A 22,732-nucleotide genomic window follows, 5' to 3' on the forward strand; every position below is an offset into this window, starting at 1 on the left:
CAGGACCTTGAACTTTTACATAAGATCTCCACACTGAAATGAGCCACTTTCAGGAAGCTCAGCGCCAAAGGAGAGTTCTCTAATTCCAGCTAGAACAACTCCAGTAGTTTCTGGGAGCCCAGAAGCACTGGGGGAAAGGAGGAACACAGGAAGTTGTGACTCTTCAGCATGCCTCTCTCAGCCAAGTGGAGTTCCACAAAAGTTAGGAGTGGCTGGGCAGAGGTTGGGGCATACCTGCCCTTGATTCTCTCCTCCAAAAGATCTCTCTGCAGAAGTTAATGCTGCTAAGGACAGTCTTGATTTCTGCTCCATATCCAAAAATGCTTCCAAAACAGGAGAGATATCAAAGACAGAGGTAGGCTGCCTGCGGCAGAGCAGACTGGACAAGATCACAGGGCAGCCCATATCACATTCCAGGAGGGTTCCCTATGGATCCTGGGGATAAGAAAGGACAGGAAGCTCTTCAAACTCATTTCCAAAATCCACTGAACAGCAAAAAAAAACTCTATAAGATGAACCTCGCCTAGTTCCTTGGGTTCTCTGTCCTCCTCCCATGCAGGATAGTATGGATGGCTCTGATATAGCAGTAAGAAATCAAACCGTTTGTAACTCTCTCTAGATCAGGGGTGGGCACACTTTTTGGCCCGAGGGCCTCATCTGGGTATGGAAATTGTATGGTGGGCCATGAATGGTCATGAAACTGTGGGTTGGGGTGCGGGAAGGGGTGAAGGCTCCGGCTGGGGTTGCGGGTGCAGGAGGGTGCTCTGGGCTGGGACCGAGGGGTTTGGAGGGCAGGAGGGGGATCAGGGCTGTGGCAGGGGGGTAGAGCATGGGAGGGGGTCAGAGGTGCAGGCTCTAGGCGACGCATACCTCAAGCGGCTCCCAGAAGCAGCAGCATGTCCTCCCTATGGCTCCTAAGCAGAGCCATGTCCAGGTGTCTTTGTGTTCTGTCCTATCCTGGCCAATGGGAGCTGCAGGGGCGGTGCTTGTGGCTGGGGCAGTATGCGGAGCCCTCTGGCTGCCTCTACGCATAGAAGCTGGAGGGAGAACATGCTGCTGCTTCTGGGAGCTGCACAGACTGGGGCAAGCCCCGGACCCCCTCCCCAGTGGGAGCTCGAGAGCTGAATTAAAACATCTGGAGGGCCGGATGTGACCCCTGGGCTGTAGTTTGCCCACCCCTGCTCTAGACATATCTAGGACAGGTCTTTGGTTACAAAAGGAGATAGCACTAGTTGCTTATATTCTCCTGAAAACTGTGTGTAAATTTTCACAAGTTCAACCCACTTCGCTGTCTCTTTAACCTGTTTGATCTAACATCACATGGCGAAAGGGGCAAAACAAACAGTTGTAGCTGTTTAGTAGTCTTTATAATTAGATACTGACAGCTGGACTCAAATGCCCTCATTGCCTTGAGCCTGCTTATGGGAGTCCTAAATTAACAAAACAGTGACAGGCTCAATGGTTCAGATAAAAGAAAAGCAACAAGCTCGAACCAAAACCACAATCTGAGGTTTGGGGTGGGAAAGGGGGGAGAGAGAGAGAGGGGAAACCAAAATCAAGAATTAACTTTTAGTTTATCTAAAACCTTCATAGCCCTCTTCATTTTCTGCCAAGACTAGAAGCTGAAATATCTACAAGCCTCAGTTCTTGTAAGATATCAAGCTTGGACTGAAAACAGAAAATATTGGAAACCTATTTCCATACCACATATTTTTAAAAGGCATTATTTTAGTCTAATTATCTTAACAGAAGCTCTGAAACATCCAAGATTCTCCAAACACTATTAATATGCCCAAGATCAAGTTATATGTAACAGCTGGTCCACCACAGTAAAAATTCACCATAATGACTACAGAAAGTGGTAAATCAATGCCAGGCATTGTCTAACGTGAGAGACTGTTTAAACTCTGCTGAGATTTTGTCTGTCTACCCTCGGAATTTTAACAAAATAAGTTATCCGCTGGGGTAGATTGCAACACCAGGTATAGACAGCCTTCTGGTTCCCGTTGTGGCGCTCCACACCATGTTGCGTAGACCTGTGCTGAGCATGTTTGATTGCCGCAATGCTAAAAGAGCTGCTGGAGCCCCATTAATACCAGGATTCTCAGTGGCACAAACATTAGCAAGAATTGGAATTCTTTCCCCAGTATAGACAAGACCTATAAGGCATGAGTGCACCACACCATCAAGTTATAGAGAAACAGAGCCTCCCGCCAGTATTTTTCATTGGCCATCTTTAATCTGCATGCGGAAGATCAGATACCATGACTAGGAGGTTTCTGAGTCTCTATACTTCTGGGAAATGTATTAAATGTCTCTAATCTCTCACCATCAGTCAAAGCAGCATCTTTTTTTGGTTCCAGGCTCAGATTTTAAGAGCCAAACTACCAAGTAATGAGTTGCAGAACTCCAGTGGCACAAAGAATCACAGAATCGTAGGACCAGAAGGGACCCCGAGAGGTCTTTTAGTCCAGTCCCCTGGATAACACTCAAGTACTATCGAGATCAGTGGTCACTCTCCCACTTACCCTATCTGCACCCCTGCCCCAAAGCCAGGAGCGAGACATGGGCCAAGAGTGGGGCTGGGGCCGAAGCTGCGTCCATCGACCAAGGTGGAAGGTGGGGCTGGGAACAGAGCTGCAGCCAGGCCACAGTCAGGAGGAGAGGCTAGGGGCAGGGCCAGATGTAGGGCTGGGAGCTGGGGCCAGAGCAGAGCTGGGGATGGAGTGGGGCTGCATGGCACTCCCTCCCCACCCTCCATGGGAGTTGGCCCTGTCCCCACCGTGCCCCCCGCCGGAACATTCCTCCACACCCCCATAGGGGGGCACACCCCACAGTTTGGGGACCACTAATCTAGACCATCCCTGACAGGCGTTTCTCCGTCATGGGAGATTTTTAAGAGCAGGTGCCACAACCTGCCTAGACAATTTATTCCCGTGCTTAACTACCCTGACCGTTAGGAAGATTTTCCTAATGTCCAACCTAAATTGCCCTTGCTGCAATTTAAGCCCATTGCTTCTTCTCCTAGCCTCAGAGTTTAATGAGAAGAATTTTTCTCCCTGCTCCTTGTAACAACCTTTTAGGTACTTGAAAACTATTATGTCACTCCCAGTCTTCACCAGACTAAATAACCCCAGTTTTTTCAATCTTCCCGCAAAGGTCATGTTTTCTAGACCTTTTATCATTTTAGTTGCTCTTCTCTAGACTTTCGCCAATTTGTCTACATCTTTCCTGAAATGTGGCACCCAGAACCGGACACAATACTCCAGTTGAGGCCTAATCAGCGTGCAGTAGAGCAGAAGAATTATTTCTCATGTCTTGCTTACAACACTCCTGCTAATACATCCCAGAATGATGTTTGATTGTTTTTTGCAAGTGTTATACTATTGACTCATATTTAGCTTGTGATTCACTATGACCCCCAGATCCCTTTCTGCAGAACTCCTTCCTAAGCAGCCATTTACTACTTTGTTTGTGTGCAACTGATTGTTCTTTCCTAAGTGGAGTGCTTTGCATTTATCCTTATAGAATTTCATCCTATTTTCTTCAGACCATTTCTCCCATTTATCCAGATCATTTTAAATTTTAATCCTATCTTCCAAAGCACATGCAACCCCATGCAGCTTGGTACAGTCCACAATCTTTATAAATGTATTCTCTATGCCATTATCTAAATCACTGATGAAGATATTGAACAGAACTGGACCCAGAACTGATCTCACTTGATCTGCCCTTCCATCTAGACGGTGAACCATTGATAACTCTCTGGGAATGGTTTTCCAACCAATAACGCACCTACCTTATAATAGCTCCATCTAGGTTGTATTTCCCTAGTTTGTTTCTGAGATGGTCATGCAAGACACTATCAAAAGCCTTACTAAAATCAAGATATACCACATCTACCGCTTCCCCACTATCCACAAGGCTTGTTACCGTGTCAAAGAAAGCTATCAGGCTGGTTTGACATGATTTGTTATTGACAAATCCATGCTGTTACTGATCACTTTATTATCTTCTAGGTGTTTGCAAACTGATTGCTTAATTATTTGTTCCATTATCTTTCTAAGTACTGAAGTTAAGCTGACTGGTCTGTAATTCTCTGGGTTGTCCTTATTCCCCTTTTTACAGAGGGGTAAATATAGTGCCATTTTCCAGGCCTCTGAAATCTCTCCCGTCTTCCATGATTTTTTGAAGATAATCACTAATTGCTCCGATAGCACCTCACTTAGCTCCTTGAGTATTCTAGGATGTATTTCATCAGGCCCTGGTGCCTTGAAGACATCCAACTTGTCTAAATAATTTTTAACTTGTTTTTTTCTTGTTATTTTAGCCTCTGATCCCACCTCATTTTCACTGGTGTTCACTATATTAGAAGAGCTGTCTTGAGCAATCCTACTAGAGAAAACACCACATGCCAGTAAACAGCACACAGCTCTTTGTGCTGTCTGCAAAAGTAGCAGAGATTTAGATTATGAACTAACAAAACCTGTAGGTGGAAAATTCATAAATCCCTTTCAGTAGTGAGGAACACATTATCATAAGGAGATGACAGGTTAGAGCAGATGTAGCTGGATGTGATGTAACTATAGTTTCTTGCCAAATTCTTGTCAAGCTTCCCACTGTGATATTTAGCTGGTGTTCCGATTCTTTTTTCCCCTCTACCTCCACAGTCATATCAGAGTGAATTAGTATAGTGTCTGAAGAGCAAAACCAAGGAACACCTTTTACGCAACTTATAGGCTCATCACAGTTGTCGCCAGACAGCAACTGCTGCAATTACAGCTGTAAAACATTTTCTGTTATAAACATTTTCTTACACCCATAACTTTCTGAGAAATTCACCTGAGGGGAGGAGGGTTAAACCTTTCCAGATTTGGTCTCTGTCAAAAGGTGAAAGTTCTTGCTAAGTCTGAGCTAATTTCACTGCTGGCCAGTATTGTCGTAAAGAGTAGCAATGTCGCTCCCTACAGCCAAGAAGTTTCACTGATGCTGGTTAGGAAAAAAGAGCAGCTAGAGATCTAATCCTCTGCTGCTTCTGAGCCAGGAGATGGGGAGATGCTGGGGGTGGGAGGGACTCTCCCTCTCCTATTATATACCCACCACCATCCTCTCCTCCATGAATAGCGTCACTCTACTGGAGCAACAAAGGGAAACTGCCAGGACCCTATCACTTTCATGGCCATTTGGGCAGCAGAAACTGACCAGTATCCTGTTAATTTCAGGTTTTACAGTAATATGTACAGTATTTCCAGAGTCATTCCCTGCCCCACCAAAAGAAAATATAGGTCTTACAAAAGATGCCAGCTCAAGAACACCAGAGACTGGAGAGCTTTATTTAGCCACAGCACAAATGCAGCAAGAGAACAGCACTGGAAGCCTCCACATTTACCTTGGCATTGTGCCTGGAACAGCCAGCACTAGGGATGAGAAGTTAGAGCCTTAGGGGATAGTGCACTTACTTAACGAAGATCAGATTCTGATACCTTCACTCACACCCAGTAGCACCTTACTCCACAAGTAACTTAGATGGGACTACTTATGGAATAAGATGCTGTTTAACAGGAGCGTACCAAAATCTGGTCCTTAATATTTAAATAAGTGATCATTATTAATCCTGTGTTTCTCTGCTGGAAAGTTACCTCCTGTTTTATGAATGGATTTTTCTTATTACTGTATAGCACATGAGGCAACTACATACCAACCTCTACTTTCATATTTGGAAGAATGCCACAGTTGCCACTGAATATCTTGTTAAGATAGTGTAGTGGCAGATTACAAAATATAGTACGTACTAAATAGAACTAGGGGGAAATTTTTCTTTATTATTAATGCCTGGTGAAATTAAAACAAAGAAGAGGGTAAAGAGTATACCATCATGTGTTAGCTGCTGACACTTGAAAAACTGAGTATCAGTAACGGAAGTTTTTTCAGAAACTGTGATTAGGCACAGATAAAAGATAGTTTTGTGAGGATGATGTACTCCCAGAAACTTTTAATTTAGCATTCTTCTTGCAAGAGTTTTGTGCTGCTAGAGGATGTCAAAACAATGTACATTTTGGAATACTACAGTATTTCTAAATAAGATACCTGACTGGTGTTAGGTTAAGGTACAAACTCACAGCTGGCATGTCCTTCCAGAACAAATATCCCATGGGAGAAGAAGTGGATTAGAGCTGTTGGTATAATTAGGGGTCAAATTAGAAAAAAAAAAAACCTGAAAGTATAATACTCTTCCAAGCTTCACACACAAAATCCATTCCACTTACACCCGAAGCCACTCAATACATTTTTCAGATGTTCAGACTATGATTTTTCAAATGCATGGCTGTATTGTTTAGCCTTAAAAATGTAAGCAGAGTTTATCTCAGAAACCATAATGGCTAGAGACTAAAAGAAAGTAAATTGAGATTCGGGTGAATAAGCCAGCAACATGAAAGAGGTACCAGTATGTTATAATGCCACATCTTGGCCCAATCTAATTTAAACAAACTTTAGCAGAGGCGGTTGTAGCAGAGCTAGTCCATAATGCATTTGGGAGAAACCTATTTATTAGAGTTACTCTATGGTTTTTCTATTGTAGGAGTAATTTATTCAGGAATTTAAAAGGTTACCAGACACCTGCTTACAAAAGTACTATGCCAGCTAAATACAAGACAGTATGAAAGAACTTGGGTGGTGAAAGGGAGCACCAGCAACCCCCACCCCACAACCCCTACACACACCCACACCACCCATTGGTAAAGGGGAGGACACAGGGTTCCTACTAGGGTGCTGTCCTGGGACCCTGCACAAGTGCTTCATCTTCTAAACCAGTCTCTGGCTTGTAGGTACTTGATAAGTTTGAAACTCCCCATCTCCATGCTGGAAGCTAGAAGGATCCATTTTCTCCCTATGTCCTCTCTTCCCAATTCCTGGAGTCTCCTACTGGACAGAAGTGGGTTTTGCTATTGTCAGCAACACCAAGCTTCTGGCTGGTATGAGAGAGTGGGGTCCTCTTCTACACAACCCATCTCTTCTGCTTTGTTACGTCCTCCTCCCCAACAAATAGCTTTTAGTGCTTGCCTCTCCTGCTACTAGCTTTCTCCAGAAGTAGCAGAATAAATAACATTTTTTCAGTGCCACTGCTGCAATTAATAGCACCAGTAAAACTCATCTAGAGACTTCACAGTTTCATTTTTCTGATACTTAAAGTTCTTAGCACCAGCAAAGGCAGTGGGGCTGTCCACTGACTCAGAAATACAGCATTGTAGTAGTGGAAATCCTTGTCTTCAGAAGGATAAAGGGCTAGATTTAAAAAACATTGAGAGTAGATTTTTACAGGGAAAAAAGCCTCCAACTGCCAGGAGAGTTCCCTACTTGTCATTAGGTGGATTTTTCAAGCAGTAACCATACAGCAAGAACTCTAGTGGCAAATGATACTCCTCTAAGAGAATCTGCCTTCCTACCTGTCATGGAGAGAGAGAGAGAGGCATTTTGTTAAACAATTCATTTATTTTGTACATATAGGCTTTTTACTCGACATAAGTATGTTGCCTATGCTTTTACAGGTTTATTTAATCAACTAAACACACGTACAGGAAAGAGTTATTAATAGGCAAGACATTCTATGTTTTTACGCAGTGAAAGCCTCTGCTTTAATAAAAGCCAACTGCTATAAGCAGCAATCCAAGTTTTAGAGTAGGATTCTGTTCTTTTAGAGAAGGTGCTAGATGAGGCAGATCACCAAGTTAACATGTTCCTTTTTAACCTCAGGTTTATAAAGCAGTTTTGGGAAACCTGAATTCTAATATTCCCTGGTTAAAAAGATACAGTGCAGGATGTAATCAGCAGTGATGTTGGATGTTATGCATATGTAGAAACTAACTCAGATACTCTAAAAATGTCAGTTCATGTCAATTATGCTGTGAGCAATGTTCACTTGGAAAGAGAAACCCTACAACCAATTAATAACACTCCATATCTCGTTACCAGTCTCCTAATCCCTGTGGCTATTTCTTCTCTCTCATGGTTGGTTAGTTACAATCCAGAAAAGACAGATATTTTCAGAGGGGCCAGTAATATTGGTGATATAGTTATTCCTGAAGTCCATGATCTAATATAAACCAGTAAATATTCAGATGCACAGAGACCACTTTATCAGACATACTAAGTTTGTTTTCTTGACAGTTATTGATGTAATTCTGTTCAATACAAGCTGTAAATACATAAGCAATTTTGTTGCGGTCATTTGGAAGTTGACGTGCAATCATTCAAAATACAAACGGCAAAACAAAATAATAATCAGCTATAATCATCTTTCTGGGCTAATTAGGTAAATACACTACCTACAGTATTAGAGCAAATACTAGGCCACCATTTAGCAAATGGAGCCACCGTGGCTGCATGTGGCCACCAAGGGGTTTCCCTGCAGCCATGGCAGTTTCCTGGGCAGTGGGGAAGGAAGCATCAGGCCCTCTCCTTCCTCCCTGTTGCTTCTGCATGTGCCGCCTTTCTGGAGACACAGGTGGGACACACAACACTTAAGGAGCAAGGTGAGTTGGCGAGGAGGGGGCGAGAAGGCGAGTGGCAAGGAGAGCAACCGGTGGGAGGGCCTGGCAGGGGAGTAAGGAGGCAAGGGGCGAGCCTGCAGCAGGGTAAGGAGGCAGGCCGGGGGGGCTAGCTGCGAGTGGGGGAGTGAGGAGATGAGTGGTGAGCCACCAGCGAGCAGTGGTTCTCGCACCAGGCTGGGGGTTGAGGAGGGACACAGGAGCCGGGTATGGGGTGAGGAGGTGAGCGGCGGGTGCATGGGTATCAGGTAGAGCCCCCCCTTTGGAGAGGCTAGCCCCCAACTCCACCCCATCTGCCTGTGCTCCCCCCTCCCCCAGCAGCTGGAGCCCCGAGACCCACTGTGCCTGCAGCCACAAGCCCCCCACCCAGAGAAGCCCCGAGCACCCCTCCCCCCCCACAGCCGGAGAAACCCCGAGCCCCACCAATTGCCCAGAGTCGTCCCAGGCCAGCCACAGCCGTGCCTCTCCTCCCCTCCCCAGAACCAAGCCACCAGATATCTTTTTCATTATTATTTGGACTTCTATTATGTCAAAGCATTTTTAAATTTATTTCAGAATTGTTACATAGACAACCACTTTTACCAAAAAAGCAAAAGAAACAATAATCAAAAAGACAAGAGCACAAAGCACCTTATTTGTGTTTCTATTCTGTTAGGTCCAGTAATGAATAGAGATAACTGTGCATAATTTTTATTACTGAGTCTGCAAAAAAAATCCCCAAACTGTACATAACTAGATTACAATGATTTGGATGTATATTTTATTAACTTTAGGAAAAAATAAATAATTTTAGGAGAAAGCGTCAGTGTGGCCACCAGCAAGAGTCAGTGGCCGCAGTCTGAGGCCACCAAAAAAATTGTTGCAAGAACCGATGTATTAGGCACAATGCTAACATATGTAGGTCACCTGCTCACCTAACAAAGCAATTTCACCACCTTCATTTGGACGGCAATTAGCCCCATAGGAGCTCATATTCTAAAAGGAACATTAGTGGAGGGAAAAGAGGGAGTAAAGAAATAGATGGAAGAAACGGGAGACAGTGCACAAACAATGAAGACAGATATCTTTGGATATTACCCTTCAATCAGTGATAAAAGTATCTCAACCCAAAGATTATCTAGTTGATCTAGAGAATCCAAGATTCGGAATTACACAAATACTTAGCCCATGTCCATTTTGGAATTAAAATAATTAAATAAAAAACATGGTGGTAAAGTTGTTCCTTCTTCCACCAAACAGGTATGTTATGTAGTGCTGAGGATGAAGATACCAGTGCATGAAGGGACAATAATGAAGACAGGTCATCACTTTGAAAAATTTCAGATCTATGATTATAAAATTCTTCTCATTTTGAAAAATTGTGGAAAGAATTCAGTGAAGTCAATTTGCCTCAGAAGTGCTCTGACTGTGGTGGGGGAGGAAAGCAAACATTTCACCTCTGTTTGACATCAGTTAGTTGCTGTGAAAATTCTGATGTCATAATCATAATCTTTACTTTAGGTGGAGAACAAACAGCAGGAGCAGATGAAATCAAACAAAGATTTTCCTTTCACAAAAGTATTTACCATTATAAAGAGTGAGTGAAGAGAAGTAAGTTATTCTAATCAGAATGGACCAAAATCTACTTACAGTGGAGTGAACTCAGACTAACGCTATTGACTTCAGTGAATTACGCAGGGCTTACACTGGTGTAACTGGGCAGAATTTGAGTCAACATTTCCCCCTTTAAGAAACCCAGCCTAAACTAGATGTTGTCTCACCAGGACAAATACAAGTAACACAGTGACCTGGGCCAGTCATCTTGATTCACCACAAGACTCAACATTCATGTTTATAACATTCCAAACTGAATGCTGTCACAAGTAATGAATACATTTTTTGTGCATTTGTGACTTGAAGCAACAACCTTTTGGTAGCAGAGAGAAATATAAAACTATAGGAAATATATGATGCCAGTAACTTACCCAGCCTCTGAAGTGGATAAAAACCTCCAAATTCTCATCTTCTCAGAGATTCCTCATCCATTAAAACTGGATTCAGACCTCTTCCTTTTCTCCACCACCTTCCTCCCACAAGCAAAATCTTCACCAAGGCAGCTGATTTTGCATTCTTTGCATATACAAAACTGCCATTGGGAACAGGAGTTTTGAATGTGAAAAGTGCACTACTGAGGCCCCTGGAACGTCATTGGTGTCAGGAATATAGAATCTGGCCCTCATTATAGCAGAATCTTTTGGTTTGAAAAATTTCAGGTTTCAGAGTAGCAGCCGTGTTAGTCTGTATTCGCAAAAAGAAAAGGAGTACTTGTGGCACCTTAGACACTAACAAATTTATTTGAGCAAAAGCTTTCGTGAGCTACAGCTCACTTCATCGGATGCTGTAGCTCACGAAAGCTTATGCTAAAATAAATTTGTTAGTCTCTAAGGTGCCATAAGTACTCCTTTGGTTTGAAAAAGTTACTCAAGAAGGAGTTCATTTTTACAGCGGTCTTAAAAAAAAAATCTGTTCGTAAAACATCAATAAAAGCAAAACACATGCCTTAAGGAATGTTAAGGTGATGTTCCAATCATGTAAATGTATACTTGTTTAACCTTCCGCACATGAGTAGTCCCAACAGAAGTGAGTAACTCACTGAAGTCAATGCAATTAGTCTGAGTTTATCCCAGGGTAAACAGATTCTTGTTCATTCTGATTACAATAATTTCTGTGTTCCTCTTCACGCGCTCTTTAAAATGATAGCTATTGTCAGGAAAGCAGAATCTTTATTTGATTTCATCTGCTCCTGCTGTTTATTTTCCACCTGAAGTCCATTTTGTATTATTGGCATCAGAATTTTCACAGCAACCAGTTGATGTCAAACAGAGGGTTATAACTTCAGCTAAGGATTAAGCAGCAGGAGCAGACAAACTATAAAGACAACCAAGACCTTGTTTTCATGCATATGCATTCTGTAAGAAGAAGAAAAATTAAAACAGAAGATAATGTATTGTGACAGGTTCGGGACAGATGGCTACAAGAGAGCGATAGAAGGCAAATATATTAGCCCTAGATTAAGCAGTTCCCTTTTTCCTGAGTAAGGTAGCAGGAGCGGTTCCAGAACAATCAGGAACTTGCCAGAACCAATTAAGGCAGGCAGGCTAATTAGGAAATCTGGAGCCAATAAGAAGCTGCTAGAATCAATTAAGATAGGCAGGCTAATCAGGACACCTGGCTTAAAAAGGACTTCACCTCAGTCAGTGAGGGGCGCTGAGAATGAGAGGGCGTGCTGTTGGAGGACTGAGGAGTACAAACACTATCTGGCATCAGGAGGAAGGTCCTGTGGTGAGAACGAAGGCGCTGGGAGGAGACCATGGGGAAGTAGCCCAGGGAGTTGTAGTTGTCACACAGCTATTACAAGAAACACTGTAGACAGTTGTGATCTACAGGGCCCTGGTCTGGAACCCGGAATACAGGGCAGGCCTGGTTTCCCCCCATTACCCTTCCCTCTACTGGATAAAAGAGAAGTTGACCTGGACTGTGGGTCCCACCAGAGGGGAAGGTCCCTGGCCTGTCCCGCAACCCACTAGGTGGATCAGCAGAGACTGGAGATTATTCCTTCCTTTTCCCCATGCTGGCCAGTGATGAGGTTAGCTGAGTGAACAGCAGGTTTGAGCCACTAGCAAATGTGGCCAAACTGAGGGCTGCCATGAATCTCTGAGACGAGCAAATCTGTCAATAAGTGCAGGACCCACCAAGGCAGAGGAGGAACTTTGTCACAGTATATAAAAAATTTGATATGCTTTTAATGAATATTTATTTCAAGTTTTTCCATGAAGCATCAAAACCCCCAAAATACCTTTCATGAAAAGTTTGTAAAACAACAGTATAAGAAAAGATACAATTTCTATCAAGAATACTTATAGTAAGGTTCTGATATACAGAACATTTGCTGAAATGAAGGTTTGCAAAAGAAGAGACACTGTCCTGATATTGGAAATGCCATGACAACGCAGACGTCAGGTGGATCCCCAACATGTTTGATTATCTGCTTTGCTATGCTGTGCATGACAAAATTGTTCCTTGTGTTATTTTTCCTGTGGAATATGGAACTAACCACAGAAACATACAAAATATTACGCTTTCTCTGTAAAATTTTAAACTTGAATAATCCAGTTTCCATTTATTATTCTTTTCCCACACTATACCTGGACTAAAATTTAATTCTAGATTACATTTGTCCACGAGTTTAAATCTACAAACTAAGATCATAAATATGTGATGATTATTATTAATACAGCCATATAAGGGTGTTGGGCACTTTACAAACAAGTAAAATACATCGTCCCTAGCCCAAAGAGTTCACAGTCTAAGGCCTTGTCTACTCTCCAACTGCTTTACTGGCATAGCTACACCGCTATAGCTATACCTGCAGAACCACCTAGTAGACACAGATTATGCCAACAGAAGGCATTTTTCTGTTGGCCTAATAACACCATCTCCCCAAATAGCATTAGCTTCCCCAACAGAAGCACTCATCTGTCAGCACAGCTATGTTTGCACTAGGAATTTGGTTGGCAAGGGTATGTCAGCTAACGGGTGTGAAGGTTTTGTTTGTTTGTTTTTAAACACCTCTGACTGACATAGCTATTCCAACAAAACTTTGTAGTTATACCTATCCTAAGTTTAAACAGCACAACAAGTGATAGGAACAGACAAATGAAAGGAAGGATGAGGGCGACAATGATGAAATCATGCCTTAGCTTTGCTTTATTACCCATGCATCTGATAGATATTTGTGAAAAGCAGAATTATTTATGAATGATTTGTATTGTAAATACAATCAGATCATACATTTTGCACACAAATATACTACATTAATGTGACTGAAATTTCAGGTTGAGAAATAGTTTTATACTTTGAAGTCAAATAAAATAGCAGTGTAAACCTTAGGAGCTAGAAGGCAGAGTGATTAGCATGTCCCTTCTTTAATTTGTATCTGCTTTTCTGTACTACTGACATGCAGTAACAGTGCAATCAGATTAAAAACAAAGCCAACTGAGTTGTGGCATAGTGTGCTGGATCATTTTACAAAACTGTCTGGGTTCTCCAGAACTGTATGAACACATACACATTTTAACTACCACTATTTCACCTACACAAGTGGGAGCTGTACTATAGGGAAGACTGGAGCATGGTTACTTGATGTGGTGGCAAAAACGCCATAAGCTGTCAGAGGCTAAAGCCTTGTCTACAGTAGAGCTCCCACCACATTGACACCAGCACAGCATCAGTGAGAAATTGTGGAGTAAAATTCCCTAGTCTAGCCTGCATTGTGAATTTAAAGATGACATCATTCTGTTTCACTTCACTTATAGTACTGTGGTCCTGTTGATCACCCATATTGTTAATAAATTACATCCTTAGTAGAATGCCTTATTCTGTAAGAAATTACACTTTTACAATCTAAATTGAATGTCAGTATTGAGTCAATTTATTTTTTAAAGTTACTTGAAAATTTTCTATAGGAACAGTATGATATGGCAGCAGGTTTTCAGGTCTGAAATCAGCGAAATAATGGGGCACTTAGATTGGTTTGTGGTTGCGTGGGGGGCTTGATTATTATTAGTGTTTATTCAAATCACAATAAAAACTCTTTAGGTTGCATCTATTTGAAGTCTGTAATGACAACTCACATGCGCCAGTTGTTCCTAATTTTATTGCACATTCTTGCTATCATGAGTACCCAGTTAAATCCTACCATACACCCACCCTGTCACTGCAAGAATTATTCCCAGTCAAAGGAATTTCAGCACAGTTAAAGGCGTGTGCCATTTTTCTCCCCACTTCGATGCTGTCTATAACATTCAAATGTTGTCAGGATCTATCAACCAACAGTAAATTGCAGCCACTGGGAACAGAATGAAAGAGTCAAAAGGGACACAACACAATGGGAAAAAAAAAAAGTGTCCCTGGTAAAACGTTAAATGTTGCAACTATGCTGCAATCAACTTGGACTACTTTGTTTATTATCCCAAGACTGAAAAATGTATTAGGGCTAAATAAATAATCTGTCCAAACTCAAAAGACAGAAAAAAAAAATAAAACTGTCAGCTGGGGTTTTCACAAATGGGGGATGGAGATGGGACGAGACAGTTCATTTGAGAGTAATTCTCTGAAGATACCACCGAAGGGGGCGGGGGGAGAGAACTGTATAATACCAGACAATTTCAAAGCCATGCATGGGTCATAGCTTATCACAAGACAGTGAGAGAAAGAATAAGTCATTTCCTGACAATGTTGTCTCCTGCAGCAATGAGATGGGGAAGTGGATACCTGCACAGTTCCAGTGCTTCAGATACCTGACTCCGCTAAAGAAGGGAGTAGGTTTGGTTCTAGAAAACTACTAAATAAATCACTATATGTCACTAGAACACAGAACCTATGGGCAGGGTCCCATGCCACAGCAACAGAATTTATCACATAATTGTTCTTCAGCGTGAGCTTTTGCTTTTAAGTTCTCTCTTATATTTAAGGTTGTGAAGAAAGCCTCCCCTCCCAAACATGAACCAAAACGTAGTTTTTCCATGTGCGCAGACTGAAAAAGTATTTGAGAAGTGTGAATCACTGAATTCATTTAAGTTGTTTATTTCTGAAGCCCAATTATGTCGGTCTAAAATGTCAAGATTACTAGCTATGTCACTGCTAATCATTTGAGCAGATATTCAGCTACTGTGATTATCTCAGTCCTAAACCACATCCCAACCCTTCTTGCGTGTGAACAGACTTAATAGTCACCTCCTCGGATGCTTAGATCTCCAGTTTACCCCCAACAATTTCTAGATATGTATAGTTATTAATTATCTATATAAAAATCTGCAGCACATTGAAAATTAATAAATTAGGGGCAGAATAGGAGAAATGAATGATATAAAATTGATTGTATTATTAATTTCACTAAATATCTTCATTTTTTTAGTTTATCATTCATACAATGTCCATTCTGCCGTATTGGAAAGCTAAAGAAATCCTGTTCCACTTACCACCAAATATGCTGGGCCTTGACTATAAACATGAGTCACCAATAACCCTCTGCCACACACCTGCAGAGGTCTAGAATTATGTGGGTAGGGCTACCAATTTCTCCCCCTTTTCCCGTGTTTCCTCTGAACAGATAATGTATTTAATATGGTCTATTTGTCATGTTCCTGGAGTTTATCTTTACTGTCAACTAGAACCACCACCAAGTATAAACCCCACTCATCAGTCTCCATCTTTCCCATTTTCTAAAGGTTTCCCTGCATGACCTCTAAGGTTTTCATTGCATAACTTTCCCAACCCTAATTTTTTCTTCTAGCCATGGCTAATTCACCCTCTTTTATAGCCTGGTCGGAGCTAACAAGATCCATTTGCTAGCATGACTCATCACATAATTATAGTGCACCTTTACACAAGACTCAACTATCTGACATCAGGATAACTCAGTTCAGGAGACCTACGTTCCTATGCATAGACCTAAAGTGGATCATCCTGTTGCAATGAATGTAAAGATGTTCACTGTGTGAAAATCCTTTTTAAAAAGAATTTCCAACTTCCAAAGCTCTATGAAGCATAGAAACAAAAGGCTGCCTCTAGGCAAGATTTCTATCATGTGGTAAGAATAACTACCAATTTATTTTCCTAGCAGAACTTTCCTGTGTTCTTGGAAACTAAAAATCAACAGAAGAGTAATACAGTATTTAAAAACGTTCACCAAGAGCTTCCTATGTAACATATAAATAAAAGTTACTATATGAGAAGAGCATATCCTGTGCTGGACTGGTAACAAACTGAACAAGAGAAAATTGCAACATTGTTTACCTACAAATCACCAGCTTTCTTCTTGCACATCTCATCTAGCTAGCCTATCACCTAATTATTTTTATTCAAGTTAGGTAGTATGTGTCAGTAAGGCCCTGATCCTGCACAATTTGAACCACAGGGACAGATGCTTGCACTCTTATGGATCCATTGCAGGACTGGGGCCTAAATCACTCTATTCTTAGATCAGTTATGTGACACAAATACATAGCATCTCTTCATCACACTTGCCCTGTTCCACCATACCCAAACATAAAAAAAATAATTCTATAAAAAGAATCTTTACCACATACTGACTGTAGGGTTTATATATATTTTTAATATCTCTACCTCTGTATAAAAGGATATAAAATGTATTTTTTTCCAGAAATAAACGATGTGGAGTTATATAGCACAAAACACATGTCCCTGAAATATTTGTATCCCCAGAAAGTTCTTAAGTTAACTAGTTTGTCTGTTTTATAATAGAGCAAAGCTGCTGAACCACTTAAGGCCAATAAACATATTTTTGTCTGAAACTAGAAAGTTTCACCCTGATCCCTGTTTGTGGTACACAAAGTCTTGAGATGCATTATTTCTGACAAATATAATGGGTATGTCCCAGGGTCTATCCTTAGAGCAATCAGATTAGTTTTCTGACTTGTGAATCATGAAAGAGACCCAAAAAAGCAATCAGATTTTGAAGTGGGACAACAAATTTAGAAGTGTCCTTAGACATCACAGACCAGGAAAATAGTCCACAAGCACGCCAGGGAGAACCGACAGATTTTTTTCATTTGTCAACTTCTTTCCAATGTGGCACTATTACTGGATATTTCAGTTGCCTTTGGATGGATAATCAGTATTTCCAGAATAATGAAAAACAACTGTAACAAATTGGGGAAGAAATCATATTTTTCAGTGATTTTTAAGCATTCAAGCAAGTTGTATCTCTTCCCAAGCCCACATTTAAAATATTCACCCACATAAACCCTGAGATGAAATATATAGTATCTCTGACATCTCAATATGGAACTGTTTTTATTTGTAGACTCTAACAGTGACACACACATAGATGACAGTTTATTGCCTTCAGTGCAGCATAAATAAGGGGTCCTTAAATCTGAGCAATCAGAATGAAAATTCTATGAACAAGCTGAGAAAACATCAAAAATAAACAGGCAAGCTGAGCTTAATAATCACTCAGTGCACAAAACATTCCTAAATAGTCATTTATAAGGACAGAAAGCTGGCTAGATCGTTGGGCTCAATGGCTAGTAATCAACAGCTTGATATCTAGTTGGCAGCCAGTATCAAGCAGAGTGCCCCAGGGGCCTGTCCTGGGACCGGTTTTTTTCAACATGTACATTAATGATCTGGATGGATTGCCCCTCAGCAAGTTCACGGATGACACTAAGATGGTGGGAGAGGCAGATACACTGAAGGGTAGGGACAGGGTCCAGAGTGACCTAGACAAATTGGAGGATTGGGCTAAAAGACATCTGATGAAATTCAACAAGGACAAGTGCAGAGTCCTGCACTTAGGATTCCATGCACCGCTACAGGCTTCAGACCGACTGTTCTATAGAAAAGGACCTGGGGATTACAGTGAAGAAGCTGGATATGAGTCAACAGTGTGCCCTTGTTGCCAAGAAGGCTAATGGCATATTGGGCTGCATTAGTAGGAGTACTGCCAGCACATAGAGGGAAGTTAGGTAGATTACATTTACAAAATTTAGTTAGAGCACATTTACAAAGCAGCTAAAGTTTTTTGTTTAAATTATGAATGGAAGAGACTATGGCAAACTGTGGCAATCCAAACAGTCCCAGTAATTAAAAACTAGTGGACAGAAGAGGGGTAATCTGGAATGTGGGTACAATAAAACAGAATCCACAAGCACTTGTATATTTATTATAACAGCAGTAACAAAACAAGACATATGTTATACATCTATGGACTTCATTGATTTTTGAAACTCAGTGAGGCAATTCACACCACTGAAACAACGGAGTAAGATTTAAACACCACAAAAATATGTTCAGATAAAATAATGATCTGACTTGCACCTACCAATGGAAGAAAATTCAGTTGGTTGATTAAACAATCTCTTAAAAGATTACCTATAAAAGAAACAAAAAAGAGCACACACTCAATTTCTCTTGATGTTTCTTAAGAATTTTCAAGACAAGAAGAGACTTTTTACTTTCCTGTTTTCGTTAAGTTTCTTGGGTGACTAGGGCTATGTCAACACTACCACTTATGTCGGCGCTTCTGTAATATCTCTTGTGTAGCTGCTCTATGCTGATGGGAGATGCTCTCCTGCTAACATAGCACTTCCCACACCGGCGCTTATGTCAGCAAAATTTACGTCACTAAGCCCTGGTCTATACTACAGAGTTAGGTAAAATTTAGCCGTGTTAGGTCGATTTTATAATGAATGCGTCTACACAAGCAACCCCGTTCCGTCGACCTAAAGGGCTCTTAAAATTGACTTCTGTACTCCTCCCCAGTGAGGGGAGTAGCGCTAAAATTGACCTTGCTGGGTCGAATTTGGGGTAGTGTGGACACAAATCGACGTTATTGGCCTCCAGGAGCTATCCCAGAGTGCTCCAATGTGACCGGTCTGGACAGCGCTTTCAACTCCGATGCACTAGCCAGGTACACAGGAAAAGCTCCAGAAACTTTTGAATTTCATTTCCTGTTTGGTCAGCGTGGAGAGCTCAGCAGCACAGGTGATCATGCAGTCCCCCCAGAATCGCAAACGAGCTCTAGCATGGAGCGAACAGGAGACACTGGATCTGATTGCTGTATGGGGAGAAGAATCTGTACAGGCAGAACTCTGATCAAAAAGAAGAAATGCTAATATATATGCCAAAATTGCACAGGGCGTGATGGACAGAGGCTACAACAAGGATACACAGCAGTGAAAGTCATGAACTCAGGCAAGCCTACCAAAAGACAAAGGAGGCAAACGGTCCCTCTGGGTCAGAGCCCCATACATGCCACTTCTGTGATCAGCTGCATGGCATTTTAGGGGGGGACCCTACCACTACCCCACCACTGTCTGTGGACACCTGCAAGGGGGGAGTCTCACGCAACACAGAGGAGGATTTTGTGGATGAGGAGGCGGAGAAGGAGGAGAAGGAGAATGCGCAGCAGGCAAGCAGTGAATCCATTCTCCCTGGCAGCCAGGACCTTTTCATCACCCTGGAACCAATACCCTCCCAAGGCAGGATCCCCAACCATGAAGGCAGAGCAGGCACCTCTGGTGAGTGCACATTTGTAACTAAAACACAGGGTTTAAAAGCAATAGTGTTTAATGTTTGATTTGCCCTGAAGACTTGGAATGCATTCGTGGCCAGTACAGCTACTGGAAAAGTCTGTTAACGTGTCTGGGGATGGAGCGGGAATCCTCCAGGGACATCTCTATGAAGCTCTTCTGGAGATACTGTGAAAACCTTTGCAGAAGGTTTCTGGGGAGGGCTGCCGTATTTCGTCCTCCACAGTAGGACACTTTACCACACCAAGCCAGGAGCAAATAGTCTGGAATCATTGCAGCACAAAGCATGGCAGCAAATGGTCCTGGTTTTGGTCACATTCAAGCAACATTCAGTCTTTATCTTTCTGTGTTAGCCTCAGAGAGTGATATCATTCATGGTCACCTGGTTGAAATAGGGGAATTTTTGTAAGGGAACAGTAAAAGGACCCTGTTCACGCTGGGCTGTTTGTGCTTGGCTAAAAGGGATCATCCCTGAGAATAGTCACGTGGTGGGGGGAGGGGTGAAGGGATCATCCCAGAGAATAGCCAGGTGGTGGGGTGTGGGGAGCACATCCACCCCAAAACCGCAGCCCCTCCTTTTAAATGGTAAACCCAACCAACATTGGTTGCTATGGGAAAGGAGGGCACTGCAGTTTGAAACCATTCCCACATGTTATGAAGGCAGAAGAAGCCAACCCTGCGTACCCTTTGGCTTACCAGGGCTGCCTGGAAACCGAATTCTGTTGATTTTAATTCCAATGGGCAGCAGAGACTGTGGGATAGCTTCCCACAGTGCACCGCTCCGTGAGTCAATGCTAGCCACGGTAGTGAGGACGCACTCCACCAACTTAATGTGCTTAGTGGGGACATACACAATTGACTGTATAAAATTGATTTCTAAAATTCGACTTCTATAAAATTGACCTAATTTCGTAGCGTAGACATACCTTCAGGGGTGTGAAAAAACACCCCCGCCCCCAAGCGACATAAGTTACACCACCATAAGCACCGATGTGGGCAGCGCCACGTTGGCAGGAGAGCTTCTCCCATCAGCATAGAGCAGCTACACAAGAGATCTTACAGAAGCGCAGCTGCATCAGTACAGCTCTGCTGCTGTAAGCTCTCTAGTGTAGACATAGCCTAAGAAAAGCATATTGAAAGCTCTCTGAGCCCTCAGTTAGAGGAATGGAGAGTTGGATCCTTAAAAAAGAGCACTTTTTCCTTCAGTATTTTTATGGAGAAGTTTCAGAGAAGAAGTTTCACAAGAATTATTAAAGGACTAGAAAACATGCCTAAAAGTGAAAGACTAAAGCTTAGCTTGTTAAAGAAAAGGTGAAGGTGACTTGATTACAGCCTGTAAGTACCTACGCAGGGAATAGAAATGCAGTATTAAAGGTGTCTTCAATCTAGCAAAGGTATAACAAGATTCACTGTCAGCAAGCTGAAGCTACACTAATTCAGTCTTAAAATGAGGCACAATTTTTTAAACAGTGAGGATAAGGAACCATTGGAACAACTTACCAAGTGTTATGAAGAATTCTCCAACACCGGCAATTGTTAAATCAGGATTGAATGTTTTTCTAAAAGATATGCTCTAATTCAAACAGGAATTAATTCAGGGAAGGCCTATGCATGTACAAAAGCAGCATGTTTAAATTGTTTTATATAGTTAAATAAAACTACCTTAAATGTTGTGCTGTATACACAAGAAAAAAAGTTTAATATGTTTTGCATCTAAAACTAGCTGATTTATTAAACAAAAGAAATTATCTGTAGCTAATGGATTGAACTCAATGTTTCTGGTCACCACATCCTTCAAGATTTTAGAACTACAAATCTCATCATCTAACAACTTGTTTTTATTCATACTGGAAGAGGAAAACAAGCTTTGTAGCTTTTTCAACTCTCAGTTTCTCAACTTTGAATGAGCTAGTTATTGAACTGACTTAGCAAAACAAACTGAAATGATGATCATCTCTGTTCACCTGCAGAAGAGGACACTGTTGTCTACAGCAGGTTCAGCACTTGAACACACGCTAGCCAGTGCTTAACCAATGACTCCCATCAGCACAGTAGGCGGACGTTCTTTAAAACATTAGCAGCAAACATATGCTGCCTGAATATTTTAATTTAATTTAAATTTTAATAGATTATAATAAGTTTTAGCTTTAACTTAGGTTGTCAGTTTGAAATTTAATTTTAAATAGGTTTTTTTTTTAAAATTCATATTACTGTTTTTTTAAAATCCACCCTGACTGAATTACTAATGTGGGAAGGAGGAAGCAGAAACAAGTAGTGTACAGGTCTTCTTATATATCAGAAAAACAACAGAATGGCACAAACCTATATTTTCCCTTTACAAGTCATTTAATCCATTTCACATCTACTAGGTAGTTCAAGATAAATTGTCAACTGGAATTTTAATCTACCATATCCTGAATAGACTCTGTTGTATTTCATGGATCTGTTAGTTTTACATTGGGCCTTTAATCCATCCTCTTATAACTGCAATCAATTTTGATGGATGGGTATAAATAGGTATAAAGAGTACAAATGCATATTTAGTAAAATTTCCAGCTGCGTATTTTCACAAGTCTTGAACCTTGAGTTTTGATGGGGAGAAAAAACTGTCTACCTGAAAGCTAATTAACTTTGTGAGCATAAAAATAAAATAGAACTGGACATATTATAAATGAGGTCTGTTAAAAGTACTTTAAATAAACCCCGGAAGGTGTTACTGACCCACAGGTCAGCAGACACCTGCAACCACAATTTATAATTTGCACTCCTAAAAAATAACCTCAGCCGTTTTTTTTTAATTATATAGTGATATATTTAAAATAATACCACCAGGGTCACAACGCACATCCCAGAATTCATGCAGGAGGCATATTTTAGAACACAACCAAGCCGGGAAATCCACCTACCAATTGGGTGGGGGCGGTTGCTATAATGCAAAGGCTGCGATCCCCTAAACTCCAGGGGTTCCGGGGATCCCTGTTTGAAACTGCAGCGCTCCCAGCAGCCGACCCATTGCTCCACACAAACTATTCTTTTTGTGACACTGCACAACCAGGCAGCCACCTGCTTCATCACAGCCCGTGCAACAAG

General features: G+C 41.6%; 1 protein-coding gene across 7 annotated transcripts in view; it reads right to left on the reverse strand.

Moving 5' to 3' along the window:
- BZW2 (basic leucine zipper and W2 domains 2) overlaps positions 1 to 22,732 on the reverse strand; it is a 76,438-nt gene that overhangs the window by 52,990 nt on the left and 716 nt on the right. For 2 of the 7 annotated variants that reach the window (XM_048838300.2, XM_048838298.2), the window contains exons 1-2: positions 21,143 to 21,221; positions 18,433 to 18,482 (exon numbers count right to left, since the gene is read on the reverse strand). The exons of 3 other annotated variants lie outside the window; for them this stretch is intronic. The gene's annotated coding sequence lies outside the window, so the exon portion shown is untranslated. Of the gene's footprint in view, positions 1 to 18,432; positions 18,483 to 21,142; positions 21,222 to 22,732 lie in introns of those variants that run through there. 2 more of the 7 variants (XM_048838302.2, XM_048838297.2) reach the window with 1 other exon arrangement.

This window comes from Caretta caretta, chromosome 2 (genome assembly GCF_965140235.1).
Source record: "Caretta caretta isolate rCarCar2 chromosome 2, rCarCar1.hap1, whole genome shotgun sequence".
Taxonomy (NCBI): domain Eukaryota; kingdom Metazoa; phylum Chordata; order Testudines; family Cheloniidae; genus Caretta; species Caretta caretta.